Below are 15,086 nucleotides of genomic sequence, written 5' to 3'. Positions count from 1 at the left end.
TTCCAACTTGAGATACCCTATGATTCTAATAATCTTTATGTATATTTATAGAAATACAGACAAAATAACATAAAAACCCAATACACTGGGACAGTTCTGTTTCTAGGATTGACAGTGCTCTTTCTGCACTGATTTTTGAGGTTAAGCATATGGGGACTGCAACACTGGAGAACTGACAAAGTCAAAGAAACATATGTCTGTTATAACAACTTTAAGGTGGGCAAACAGTGACTGGAGTTTCCATTTGAGAAACTGCAAGGAAGTGTTTGTGAGTGGTTGTAGAGTAATGGTTTGCTTTTTAGCCTGAAGTTACCATACATGTATTACACCACTAGTTAAAAAGTCAACAAGTTAAGCTTAAAAATGAATTCTTCAGAGGTGTTGGGAGCTACATCACCATGCTTTTCTCCCCAGGATACTACGTTAGCAGTAATAAAGGCGGGGAGGTACCATGTTTGTTGCTAGCTCTGATGACAGCATCAATGCTACTCATTTTTGTTAGTCCATTCCTTGTGCTACACAGTAAGAAAATTACTTTCATGCACAAATACCTCTGCAGTTGGAAAACAGCAGAGAAAACAGAGCTGTGGGGAGGCAGTTTGTATCTTAGGTGGATGAATAACATCTTAAACAGCTTGAGTGTCCTCTACAATGTAAGAATCTACAGACAGCAGGCATTGGACTTTCACTTTTGTAAGACCGGCATAGTAGTATCTAAGGTTAATAAAAGATGCCACAGGGACAGGCTAAATGTCGTTTCAGAACATGATACATGCCAAACAACCCTGCTAGATTTCAAAAACTATCCAAAATTGATCAATATAACTGTTTCCAAGTAGTTTGTAAAAAGGCTGCAATCATGCAAACACTTTCAAGAATGGTGCTTTTCCTTATACTTTCTTTGTAATTCTGCAGAGAAAAAAAAAAAGAGAAAAAACACTGTCAAAAAAAGGGGAAGTAACAGCTCCATAGTAAAGTAGACACGACAGCTATATACCTAGTACTGGGTATATTCCTTTTTCTAACAGAGTCCCTTGTTTGGTACTGTGGTGGGGTGACTCTGGCTGGGGGCCAGGTGCCCCCCAGAGCCACTCTGTCACTGCCCCCTCTTAACTAGACAGGGGAGAAAAGGTGTAACGAAAAGCCTGTGGGTCGAGATAAGGACAGGGAGAGATCACTCAGTAATGATCGTCACAGGCAAAACAGACTGAACTTAGAGAGGAAATTCATCTAATTTATTACCAAGCAAAACAGAGTAGAGGAGTGAGAAATAAAATCAAATTTTAAAACACCTCCCCCCACCCCTCCCATCTTCCCGGGCTCAACTTCACTCCTGGCTTCAACCTCCGCCCCCCCCAGCGGAACAGGGGGACGGGGAGCGGGGCTTACGGTCAGTTCATCACACGTTGTTTCTGCCGCTTCTTCATCCTCAGGGGGAGGACTCCTCTCATCGTTCCCCTGCTCCAGCATGGAGTCCCTCTCACGGGAGACAGTCCTTCACCAACTTCTCCAACGTGGGTCTCTCCCATGGGGTGCAGACCTTCACCAACTGCTCCAGTGTGACTGACGTGGCTCAGCCCCAGCCAGCAGCTGAGCACCACACGCTGCTCGCTCACCCCTCCCCCGGCAGGATGGGGAGGAGAACGGAAAAACAACGGCAAAGCCTCGAGGGTTGGGACAAGGGCAGTTTAGTGGGACAGCAAGGGAAAGGGAAAACAATCAACAACAGTGCTGATAACAGATAGTAACAATGGGTGATAACAGAGAACGATTTACCGATCCCACGACTGACCAACCGACCAGACCCTCAGCCCGTCCGCAGCCACGCCAAGCCTGCCCCTGCCCAACCAGCCCCCTTTTATGGTAAGCGTGACATCCCATGGTATGGAATAGCCCCCGGCCAGCCTGGCTCACCTGGCCTGGCTCCTTGGGAAATTAACTCTATCCTTGCCAGAACCAGGACAGTGGGTCTCTCCCATGGGGTGCAGACCTTCAGGAGCAAACTGCTCCAGCGTGGGTCCCCCACGGGGTCACAAGTCCTGCCAGCAAACCTGCTCTGGCGTGGGCTCCTCTCTCCATGGGGCCACAGGTCCTGCCAGGAGCTTGCTCCAGCGCGGGCTTCCCACGGGGTCACAGCCTCCTTCAGGTGTCTCCACCTGCTCCGGCGTGGGGTCCTCCACGGGCTGCAGGTGGAATCGGTACACCCCCTCATCCTCCCTCCATGGGCTGCAGGGGGACAGCCTGCTTCACCATGGTCTTTACCACGGGCTGCAGGGGAATCTTGCTCCGGCACCTGGAGCACCTCCTGCCCCTCCTTCTGCACTGACCTTGGTGTCTGCAGAGTTTCTTACATCTTCTCACTCCTCTCTCCGGCTGCAAAAGCTCTCTCTGACTGTTTTTTCCCTTCTTAAATATGTTATCACAGTGGTGCTTGTAAAAAATATAGAAGCTTAGCTATAAGAAAACTTATGTTAACTAGAAAGCTGCTTAAGGCCTAGACTGTTTTAAAGCCTATAATCATGGGAAAGGGGTTTCTAATCAAGGTAATAGGTAATGGAGCTAACTGACCATGGCAATGTACAATGCCGCTACTTTCCTTGTACAGTCCCTACCCAACCAGACAATAGGCCCGGGAATATTAATCTTACGAAGTAAGTTGTTACAGACAGGCGTATCCACAGCAAGGATACTGCGCGTGCCTGCAAGAAGAAGAGGGTCATCCGGCAAACGCGGGTGCACGACCGCTGACGACCACCAGAGATCCCTTGAGGACCACCGACTCAAATCACTGAGCAGGCGTGACGGGGAGGAGACTACGTAAATGAATTCCAAGAAATGATTATCATAGGACTGCCTTTTCTCAGAAAAATAATGACTATGTATGTTTTGATTCTATATAACCTGGGTGTTGGTAATCACCTGCATGCACGTTTGGTGGAGCTGTTTCCCCCCGTGCATCCAGCGCTGCAATAAAGCAAACTTAGGGTAACTCATGTCTGCTAGATTTCTTTAAGAGCGCTGATGGGCTTGGCCTTGGCCTTGGCCAGCAGCGGGTCTGTCTTGGAGCCGGCTGGCATTGGCTCTGTCAGCCACAGGGAAAGCTTCTGGCAGCTTCTCACAGAAGCCACCCCTGTACCCCCCTCCCACCCCGCTACCAAAACCTTGCCAGGCAAACCCAATACAGGTATTTGAACACAAGCTGTGACTTTTTCTTACTGTCACATTATAAAGGGTAGAAGAAGGGAGAAAAGGTGGGGAGAAGGGGAGGGGAGAGGGAAAGGGAGAGAGAGGGAAAGGGCAATAAATGTTTTCTGAGACATACAGGGAGCAAAAGTGATTGTATAGACTGTATCAGAGCAGGCAGAGCAGTGTGCCTATAAAAAGGAAAAAAACACATTTAATTTAACAAAGGTGAATTTAACATGAACCTTCAGGAAAAACTGTTACTTTGCCCAAGTACGCAAAACCTAGTACAAGAAGAATGGTACCTAAAGCTATGGAAAGGAAAGCCTTTGTGACGGTACTAGTGGAAGAGTCAAAGAAAATGTTTCCCCGGGCCAGCAAGTTCCCACACAGGCCTTGAACAGAGATCGGGAGCTGCTTCAGGGTGTCCTGGTTTCAGCTGAGAGGGTTAATTTTCTTCATAGTAGCTAGTATGGGGCTATGGTTTGGATTTGTGCTGGAAGCAGCGTTGATAATATAGAGGTGGTTTTGTTATACGGAGCTGTTGTTGCTGAGCAGCGCTTACACAGAGCCAAGGCCTTTGCTGCTTCTCGCACTGCCCTGCCCTGCCCGTGGGATGGCTGGGGGTGCCCAAGGAGTGGGGAGGGTGACCCCAACTGACCAAAGGGATATTCCATCCCATATGATGTCATGCTCACTTTATAAGAGCCTTGGGGAAGAGGAGGGACTGGGGGGAGAGGCGGCAGCGTTCAGAGCGATGGCGTTTGCCTTCCCAAGTCACCGTTACGCGTGACGGAGCCCTGCTTTTCCCGGAGATGGCTGAACACCTGCCTGCCCATGGGAAGTGGGGAATGAATTCCTTGTTTTGCTTTGCTTGTGCGCACAGCTTTTGCTTTACCTATTAAACTGTCTTTATCTCAGCCCACAAGTTTTCTCACTTTAACTTTTCCAATTCTCTCCCCCATCCCGATGGGGGGGGGAGCAAGCGAGCGGCTGCGTGGGGCTCAGCTGCCGGCTGGGGTAAAACCACAACACATGGCAACAGAATGGACTGTTAACCTAATGTGTATAAAGTATAAAATACATATTCAGGTCTATTCAAATCTATTACTGTTGCCTACACCCCACAGTACTACCTTGATCCATGCAATAATTTCTGCACTAGCCTTTTATGTGTGATGATCATTTCCACTAACAGGAATGCATGGATAGATATAGATACATAGATACAGATATAGTGTGTGTAGATATATATACATACACATACATATCTATCTCCATACATACAATGTGGATCCCTCCAGCAGCTGGGCTCACACACTCAGTGCTTCATTATCACAAAGCTTTTACCCAAACACCATTGTGACTTGCCCTGTTCACTTGGAAAAACAGGGTTTATTCTCTTATTCTTTGCATCATCTTATATGCTTGAAGATCAGGGAGGGGCATATCCCCATCCGTCTCCTACTAGACTTAGCTTCTGTAGTACACATGGAGACCTGGTACATCCTCCACTATTGCCCTTTTCTCATTCAGTGTCATACATTCAGCTTCAAATTCTAATAAGCCTTAAAATATAATCTCTACGGACATTCTTTGGTTTGGTTTTTTGGTCGCTTTTCTTTCTTTCTCATGCTGTGTTTTTACTCTCACTATCCACAAAACAAAACCACTAGCTTCCTGAAAGCAGTTGTATTTTCTCTATAATTCCTTGGATTTAATAAATTATATCAATCCTATGTCTTAAGAATCTTGGTAACAGTATCAGAGTAAATGATACTCTGAGCCCATTGCTTGTCATCATAAATTAGCTTGGAGAAGCTGGGTCAGATTAAGTCCCGGTCTGCCCAGTGTGGTGGCAGTAGTCAGGAGGAGATGCTGACAGCAGGACTGTCAGAACTGAGCGCATACAGGTGATAATTCTACTGAAACATCTCCACATTAGGAACTTTTTCTAGGACACAGGTTTTATCTGCATCTCTCAGTTTAACAGCCACTGATAGAGTCTCATTGCATGAAGTAGTTGGATTGGTTTGGGAACTCATTCATGGTTTTGGCCTGTACTGCATCCTCTGCCTATGAACTCTAATTATGCCCTGTATGAGGAAATGCTGCTTTTTTTTTTTCTTTGTTTTAAACTTCTGCCAGATCATTTCATTCAATATTTGCTACCTCTTTTGTTAAGAGAAATAGGAATAAGCATATTTTTGCTTTTTCAACACCATACACAACCTTAAATGCTTCCATCACATATCCCCTAGGCCATTTCTTTTAGAAGCTGAAGAATCAGAATCTATTTAATCGCCTTCCTCAGAAACTCTGACAGGTATTTCATAACCATTGTTTTTCCCTGACTTTTTCTAATTGTACTTTATCTCCTTCAAGATGGCAGGATCAGAAGGGCATGACTTCTCCAAAAATGGCTTCACAGTAGACTTACACAATGGAAACCAGTGTTTTCTGCAATGCTGATCACTTGTATACTCCTGGCTTTCTATAGTCTCTTGGGGTTTTGTTCCATGTTTGAACAGTGTTCAGTGCCATTAAGTCCTGCTAGATGACCGTAGCACTGGTAACATGATATGAATAAATAATACAAATATCAATTATATAGACACACTATTACTACTACTAATAATAAAGATTCAGAGACCCCAGCCATGCTTTCCCCGAGAAGACATTCTAAGAGTATAAATAATTTTCTAGCTTCAGCTCCCAGTCATTGGATTTGCTGTTTTTCAGTCTGATAGTGTAAAGAATCCTCTGCACTAGGATGCAGAGACAATGCACTTCTGTACTTCTAAGCTGAAACCTCCTTAACAACATAATAGGATAGCGCTGCCTCTCTTAACAATTGCGTCACTCTAAGATGTTACATAATTTTCACCATGATCCAAAATATTTTCTTGTTTCCCACAAATATGCTGCAACCTGCAAATAAGACCTACACATTTCTATTCCAGCTGGTCTGTATTTCTTATTATTTACTGTTCTGGTTATTGTGTTATCTCTAATCTTCATCCACAATGACTAGAAACACCTGTTCAAATGAATGATAAAGACATGGGAGATAACAGATTGTTGTAGCATCTGATCAGAAACTCGTCTGACGAGGTATCAGAATGTAATAGAGATTCAATGCATATTTATTTAATTTAGTTTATAGTTTTATTAAGTTTATTATTTAACTGGCATATTTAGTTTAAAAATTAGTATAGAATGTTCTGAAATGGCAAGGATCTTTACTGATTTTGTTGTCCCTTTAAGTTGGGTTCATTAGCCCAGTGTGCAGTAAGCCAATCTTACACACAGAGGTGAGATACTGTTTATTCCATATTTGAGCAAAGATGGGTGCTAGGTAGTTTCCCACAAAGGTAGCGCACAGGTAACAGTTACATCATATATTTACACAGTCCACGGTGTTAGTTCTGCTACTATTCACATCTTCTAAACTACAATTGGTTAACTCTTCGCTCGCTTCGATTTAAAGACAGAGTACTTTCTAAATTCACTACGCGTGTTCAGTGAGTAGGGGTCTTTATCTAGGAGGGGGTGTTTTTAGCACTGGAGGTGTGGTTTTCATATTATAACGAGACAGTTCACTCTAAGGACACCAATTAGAGGACTTTTGCTGACTTTTGGCTCTCAAGGATGTGCATCTCCTTGTCTTTAACAAGTGTTCCTCTGTTCAAGATTCCTTTGCTACATCTTATCTACGTATACCTCATTCTAATTAAATACATTTGAAGGTTCCAAAGACGGTTATCCTGCTCTCAAATCCCTGGTTATCTTATTCTCAAGCAATAAACAATAATGAATACGCAGCTCCGAATACACAATCTAAATGTTAACAACTCCTTCTTTCATATTTCAGACAATTTTAGCCTGAGATCTCCAGCATGAATTCTTAGACTAAAATCCCTTCTGAAAAATGCACTTTAAACCTCCATTTCCTAATAGATGAGAGGGCAGGGGCACAGACAAAAACCACAGCTACATTGATGCAGAAGTGACTGTCAGTCCTTCTCCCTGTTCAGCCTCACGTGTTCCTGCTGTCTAACTGCGTGTGCCTACACACGTGTATGCCTGCCCATACATGCCTATGCACACCTGTGACTGTGTGTGCACATCCAGGTGTGCCTGTGAGCACGTATGCCTGTGCCCACCTTGCACACGTCTGTGTGCACAGGTGAGGGTGTGCAACACAGCCCTGGCCGGAGGGAGGAGGAGTCCAGCCCAGCACCACTGCCTGCGCTGGCCACCTGCCGGAGGTGGCCCTGAGGAGCAACAGCCAGAGCCGTCTGTCCGCCGGGATTGCTGTGCCGCTGCTGGGCACGTCTGCCGGCACTGCTGTGCAGGTAACCCCAGCGCCGGCCACCACCTGCCTGTGCAGGGCTCCCCTCGCACCACAGGCCCAGCATGGCTGACCGCGGAGGCCCCTCACAGGCCCAGACTGGGCACTTCTGGCTGGCAGTCAGCCTGAGTGCAGCATGGCTGCCACAGGCACGTCCCCTATAGCGGGGCCCTGCCCAGCCCACAATGGCTGCCACAGGCACGTCCCCTATAGCGGGGCCCTGCCCAGCCCACAATGGCTGCCACAGGCACGTCTCCTGTGGGCAGGGTCCCCATGGATGGGGAGAAGTTCCATCCTGACCCTCCTCCCAGTGTTTGTAGACGTGGCATTTAGGGACATGGTTTAGCAGTGGACTTGGTAGTGTTAGGTTAACAGTTGGACTCAATGATCTTTTCCAACCTAAATGATTCTGTGATTCCATTTCTGGAGGAGGAATGGCACCAGCGGCGTTTCACCCATTTCATCCAGCCTGCCCATTTACTGTGAAACCTGCCACGTTAACCGCACGCCCTTCTCCAGTGGGCTCCCACCGTGGGCAGAGCAGAGAGGCTCTGCCGTTACCACAGCACTGCAGCAGAACAGACCAGGCTTGCAGTGGGGGAGGTTGCCTAGTTTAGAGACCACAACTGCCACAGCCACCTTGGCACTTCCTTGTATTCCAGGTGGGACACGCAGTCAAAGCGTGCAGATTTTACAGTGTCAGTCTTGTGGGCCAGAGGACAAGTGTGGCAGGCTGCTGCGTGCTGTGTTCCGTTATTCTGAGTATCCAGTCACAGGGCTCGTGAGTGAGGTAGTATTGCTTTCTAAAGCTTTTGAAAGAAAAGTGTACAGGAAATATGAACCTGTAAGAATGTTACAGTGAGACTGAAAATTTAAAGACTCTGAGGTCACATGGAGGATACAAGGGGTTTGGGTTGTAGCACACAATCTAAACACACAGAACTGTGTGTGTAAGCAGCGGGCATTGTTGTGACTCAACCCGGCAGGCAGCTAAAACAACCACACAGCTGTCGTTCCCCACTCCCAGTGGGATGGGGGAGAGGATTGAAAATAGAAAAGAAAAAAACCTTGTAGGTTTAAAGACAATTTAATAGTAATAGTAATAGTTTCTTACACCAATTTTTATTTGGTAGAGGAAAGTGGTTTGAAGAGGGAGAGATCGGAGCAGGGGACTGACTTCTCTCCACAGCATTGTCCCTTGCCAAACTGCGGATTTCCTTTGTAAATCTAGTCATGAATTTTGCTGTGAAGCAACGTTAACTCCTGCTAGGTCTTCTGTGTTACTGTACAGCTTGTGGGGCAGCTGCATAGGAAGGGAGGCCATAGCATCAGGGGAATCAATCTGCACTGCAGGCTGGTGTGTACTTCTTCCTGAGGATGCAGGCCGCGGGATCTGTGAGGATGTCTTCTGCTCTCCTCTACCAGCTTCTGCCTCCCCACGGGGCAGATTTGAGAGCAGCAGCTGTTCCAAACCTCCTTCCCAAAACCCTCCCCGCAGCAGTTCTGGCTCATTCAGCCTCCTGCTGTTCACAGTCCAGCAGAATTTGGTGTTGATGGAGAAAGAGAAGACTGGCTTCTTTGATCTGAGGTTTGTGATTTCAGCATCGCTTTTAGTTGTTTGAGTGCAAGCCCTATTCAGTCACGGCTGAGAAGATCCTGTGCAGAACCAAAGCAGAACCCACAGTGTTAGATTTCTGGGTCTAACCATGAGCAAGGAATTACCTTAGCTGGCCAGGTGGAGGTAGAGAAAGGAAAGCGGTATCTTAGATCCTAACTTCTTTGGCATGTAATGGTCAGTTCTGGGTTACGGTGAGGCAGCTGCTTCCACTGAGGATGCACACACCAGAGATCTCTCCCAGTACCATTAACTAAATTGCTGCATTCAAAAAACAAGAGATCACTCCTCTGCTGAAGGTGATGTGGTTATTGCCACTAATAGTTTCACACACTGGATTAATGGCTAGAAAAGACATCCAGAACATGCAAGGTATGGATTCAATGCCGTTCTCAAGGTGAAGAGTTTACATAACCTACCTCTCAGAAAAGTGCCCTGACCATCAGGTTAAAGCATATTTCAAGGTGTGATGGAAAGGAAATAACAGTCCCCTCTTGCTCCATCCTGTTTCATTGTGTTGAAAAGGATTCAAGATGCTTTTTGTCAGGGAGTAGGAGAAAAAGAAATAAAAGTGAGTCTGTCTGTCTGTAAGGCATTACTATGGAGGACAATTCTAGTCTGCTCTGATACGTGCATCTATCGCACAATTTCATGTGCACTTACTAAAGCACCCCCAGTGATGATTGCCTATCTACAATTATGTTTTGAGGCTTATAAATTATGCAGGGTTTTATCCATTTAATGTGTATGTTGACTTCATATCATTCTAGTTTCTTAATCAAGATGCCAGGCAAGATAGAGTATATGTCCTCTGAGGCTTCATTAATCATACATATAATCTCATCAAAAAGATATTACAATACCTAAAAAGTTTTAATTCTGAGAGTTCCAGCACATCACTCAAACAGAAGTCCCTCATGATAACATGACTTTCCTCAGAGCATTCTTGACAGGTTTTATGAGTTGGTTGGTTGTTCTGTAGGGGCACTTGGGCATATGCATTATGCATCATCTTGTCCTTGTTTTGCTTTATATGTCAACGCACGGGTTGATAAGCATTCACAATCATTTGCTGCATCATTTTTAGTGATTCAGATTTAGAAAATGCCTTTTTCTAAGCTCCTATAATGCTATAATTCCTCTTATTTTAAGAAAAAAAATATAAAAGTTATAATGAGTGATTTTAACACTATGATAAAGTGACTATTCTTACTAAGATTTGGTGGTTTTATGTCAATAAAAGCACAAGCCTAAAGCCCCTTATTTATTATTGGTTATAGCACTGGTGTATAGAAAAACATATAATATCTTCTGTTATATAGGATCTTGAATAATTTTGTTTTCAGTAGCTTGATTTTATGCTGGTTTTTTGCTTGCTTGTTTTTATGCTTTTGTTCATCCTGACCTATTTAAATAAATGCCTTCCTTTCTAGGCTAGGCAGACAAAAAGATTTACAACAGAGGCCATCCACACTTCATAGCCACTTCATGGCTCAGGTTTCTCCATGGCTTGCTGATTTTTTCTCTAGTAAACCCACTTATTTATGTAGCTTGATCTGTTTTCCACATGAGAATATTCGTGTTTCCCAGGGTCTTGAAGCTTAATCAGAAAATGGCCAGATTTTAAAACCAGATAGTTTGAAACTCCAATGATAAATATATGACAACAGTGACACAGGTTAAGACCCAAGATCTGTCTCCTCCATGAACTTGTGGCTCACAGCAAGTGCTTTGGGAAGAGCATAGGAAGAGGGTGAGTCTGCAGTGATGCTGCTGCAGACCGCTCTCCCTGCCTCCAACTATTGGCAGCTCGTGGACTTCCTGAGTCAAAGGTGACATAAACTCTTACCTTTTGCTACTTCTGCTGCTCTTTTGGTTAATTTGCATTTGGTTATATTAAAATGCATAGTATGCAAATGAACCCAGTTTGATAAACAACTGTGTTAAGCCCTTATAAATGATTCTTCTTTGCCATGTCAGTGTTTGTGCCTTCTGTAAATTTTATGAGGTAATTTTTTATGTATTATCTGGTTTCTACATAATTAAGAAAAAAATAGGTCGCTGTATAACTGCAGTGGAAAATTTTACTGAATAATCCTCGCATATAGATATCTCCAGTTTTTCCATTAACGAGCTCTTAATCTATTCATTGAGGGGTTTCATTACTTTTTATAGTGATATGGTGACTAAAAGCAAGTGTGTTTAAATTGAATGCTCAATAGAGGGAAATCATACTCTGCTGACATTGCTGTCTTGAGCACCTAGGCCTATATCTAATCCTACTAACATCTACTGATTAATGAGACTTATTTTGCATAATTATGCAACTATGTTTTAATTTGTTATTGGCTGCATTATATCACTGTTTCTATGATTTTGCTTGGTATGTACATTATGACAACTATGCCATTGCTATCTGAATCATTTTGCATGGTCTTTGATTAAACAAGAACATTATGGTTACTCTGGAACTTGCACAGCTCTGAGAGGAATTAAAGGTTAACAGAAATGGTTCAAAGAGCTCCTGTGCACAAAGATCCCCTGGCTGAAAGGTAAAACTCACAGTCCTAACAGCTGCAGGTTAATATCCTCTCTAACCACTAATGGAAAAAAGAATAATTAGTTATCAGTGCTTTTTTTTTTTCCTAAATGCAGATTAAAATACTTATCGAACACTTTTTTCTGCATCATTAAAGAAATTCTTATCCTTATAAGCTAATAGCAGGTTTATACTATTTTGAGATTGTCTCTTGTTCTTGATCAAGAATATCAAGGAGTATCTTTTATTTTTCAATAATTTACAGGCGAAGTTTTTATTGTCCTTAAGCCTGTTGACTATTACTGTTTGTTGGTGCATTTTGTTCACCATTTTGTGTGCATTTCCTTGCTAACAGCATGTATTCATTACTACCACATCTCAGGGTTTTCTTGGTTTCACTCCCTACTTCTGTGTAAACAGACCACTGTCAAAGTAGTCATCTTCATAGCTGTAGGACTGTAGGGCTTAGCTACCCAGAAAGGCATTCTTAAACTCAAAATTCACATTTTTGTGGGTTTTTTCTTCTCACTTAGAGTGAGGTTGGATCCAAGTTTTGCTGGTTCTTATATTAGAAAGGAGATGGAGACTCTCCTTAGTATACTTTAACCAGTGCCTTTGGTGTTGCCTCTCATTTAGACTTGTTTTAGACTTGGCTATTATTTAATGGTTTTGTATAACTGGAACAGATTAAGCACACGTGATAATACGCAACTGCAGAATGTCATCAGTACTTACAAGTCATTAAATATGGCAAAGTTTTCTTTCTGTCCCTGTCTTTCTAGTTCTGAAAAATTGATGTCTTCTTGCATTGAGCAAAATGTACATCACCGTTAGCAACTAGCTCTGACAGTTGATAAGTTCTGTTTTATTGAGCAATAAGTTAATGTCATATCAGCTGCTAGAACTAACAGTTTTCACTCATGCACACTGAATTACGGTGTAATCCCTTAGGCTAGGCTCTCTGTCAGTTCACTTGCTGCTTAAATGAAGATGTGATTTTACCGTAGCAACCAGTTAGACTATACAGAATTCTTCAGTTATCCAGCCTCATCACACCTAAGTGTAAGTGGTGTAGGCTGTAAGAGAGTTGCGCAGTTTACATTATACGTCAAATATTGTACAGAGAACTGCATAAATATCATATTAATATTGCTGAGCAGAGATTAAGACACCACAGTTATGAAGGAATTAAATTCATTAGTTGATAAAGAGCACAGCTGATGAGGGATCCATTTTACAAAAGCAGTTTAAGATAAGCAGTCCTGTACAGTGTCAAGCATAAGAGAATTCATTCAAATTTCGTGAAACTGTGTCTTTTTCAGAATCAAGGCTCCTTTTTCTCTCTGAAACCAATGCAAATCAAAGACCCAACTCTTCTAGATTTCTGACTGCTGGATGGGTTTTGTTTCCTTGTTTGAGAAAGCACTGGGGGCTTGCAGAGTTCAGTAGTATGAAGCCTCATCACAAAAAACACAGACAGACAAATATTTTCCCAGATTCAGTGAAGTAATTTAGTAAACTCTCCTGTGAATTGTAAACCTCCAGAAGAGACGCTGATTAAAGTGATATCTGGCAGTTTTTCATTTTCCAATGAAATTATATCAGGTTACTAGTCAAAACAAGATACCTACACGTATGTACATGATAGATATGTATATATATATATAAACATTTTCACCAGTTCTGAAATGTTAGCTTCAGTTTTGAAATTCAATCTGTGACCAGTCTGGTTTGCCTTCACTGACAAGCATCCTAGAAACACAGGGTTTTTCTGATGATACTTCAATCAAATAGAAATGCATTTCTTGCTCTTTTCAAGACTTAGAGAAATTCTTACTCCGAAGTGCTGGAGGCTGTAGGAAATATGGTAGCTTGTCTCATTGGTGAACATACCAGAGTTATTTGTCTCAGCTGAACATACCACACAAATTACAGGGATGTATACTGGCCTGGGTTCTGACCAGAGCCCAACTATGTAAACCCAGGGTCACTTCAAACTTTTACTAAGCCTGCTGGGGATTTACAGAGGTGTAGGAAGAAAGAAGTTATTCTAGTTCATATTTAGAAGGTAAGTGCAATTATACAAATGCTTATCTGGGCACAAGTAGACATCTATGGTTACATACTACTGTTACTACCAAGACCAAGACACGTTTTTAAAGCATTTTCTATATCCTTAGAAACAGCACTGAGTGCGTTGTGCAGATATGTTTAGACTTAGTGAAGAGAAGATTTTAGGCCGGATGTTTGTTCATGATGAAGGAAGAAAAAGAATTTTTTAACAGGAAAATGCTGGCTCTTGTGCTTAAGATGTATGCATTGAAGGAAAATGGGGGAGGTGGAAACAAACGTCATATTCAAGGTCAGAGGATGAGCGCATGTGAATATTTTGCTTCTAAACCTTTGAGCCAAACTATGAGGTGTTCACTCTGGGCTCAGGGCTGAGTGGTTTCTTCTGTTTCGTACATGTGAGACACAGGAAAGACACAAGACCTGAGAGTACACTCCCCTCCTGTTTGCTGCTCGCTTCTTCTCTGCTTACTGTTTCACAGAAACTGTCACATTTTATTAAAGATTGTGGGGAAGTCTCTCAAAACGGCACCAGCTGAGCCTTATGCATGCAGAGATATGTAGTGGTGCTGCTGGATGAAAGGGTGGATATTTGAAAGGAAACATACAAAAAGAGGCGGGGGAGAAACGTGTCCTGACCACACGCTCTGTCCGCGTACCTCGAGGATCCATGGTCTCCCAGGTCACTGCAACAAGAACCACCTCTCTTCCCACACACACGGGACCTGGGAACTGAGGAGCCCCAATCTTTCCTTTCCTTCCTTGTGCGAGCTGTTGCCTGCAACAGTGACAGCCCCGCTGAGCTGTTCTAACAAATCGCTGTTTGGCACAGCTCTGTGACGCATGAAGCGCAGCCACCTCCGTGCATAGTATTCCAGCATCTCCAGCCAGCTCTGGGAATCAAGACTGGTGTTTGGCTGAAAATACTTTGTTGGAGTTTCTGACGTTACAGATTTTCTAGGCTTGCAGCACTGCCATGTTCTTGCACAGTATGATAGTTGCTGCATTCATTGAGGTTTTTGTCAGTGCAGGAGCTAACCCCAGGTGTTAGATACTCTGATGGACAAAGGTTGGTTCTTCACTGTCCACAAAGTAAAATTTATGTATATGCAATATTTTCTTGCTGCATCATGCTGGCCTTTTTTTGGATACGACAGCTACTTGTCTCATAGTGGGTATTAAGGAGTGGGGGCTGCGTTCTCCTCAGGGTGTTTGGGTATAATCACTTGACCACTGCAGAGATAGGAGTTCAAAGTCTTGCTATCCACCAGCTGCTGGAGATCACTTCTCTGCTGGAGATTGATGCCATGCACCTGAGCCATACT

This window comes from Balearica regulorum, chromosome 4 (assembly GCF_011004875.1).
Source record: "Balearica regulorum gibbericeps isolate bBalReg1 chromosome 4, bBalReg1.pri, whole genome shotgun sequence".
Classification (NCBI taxonomy): domain Eukaryota; kingdom Metazoa; phylum Chordata; class Aves; order Gruiformes; family Gruidae; genus Balearica; species Balearica regulorum.
This window is presented reverse-complemented; position numbering follows the sequence as displayed.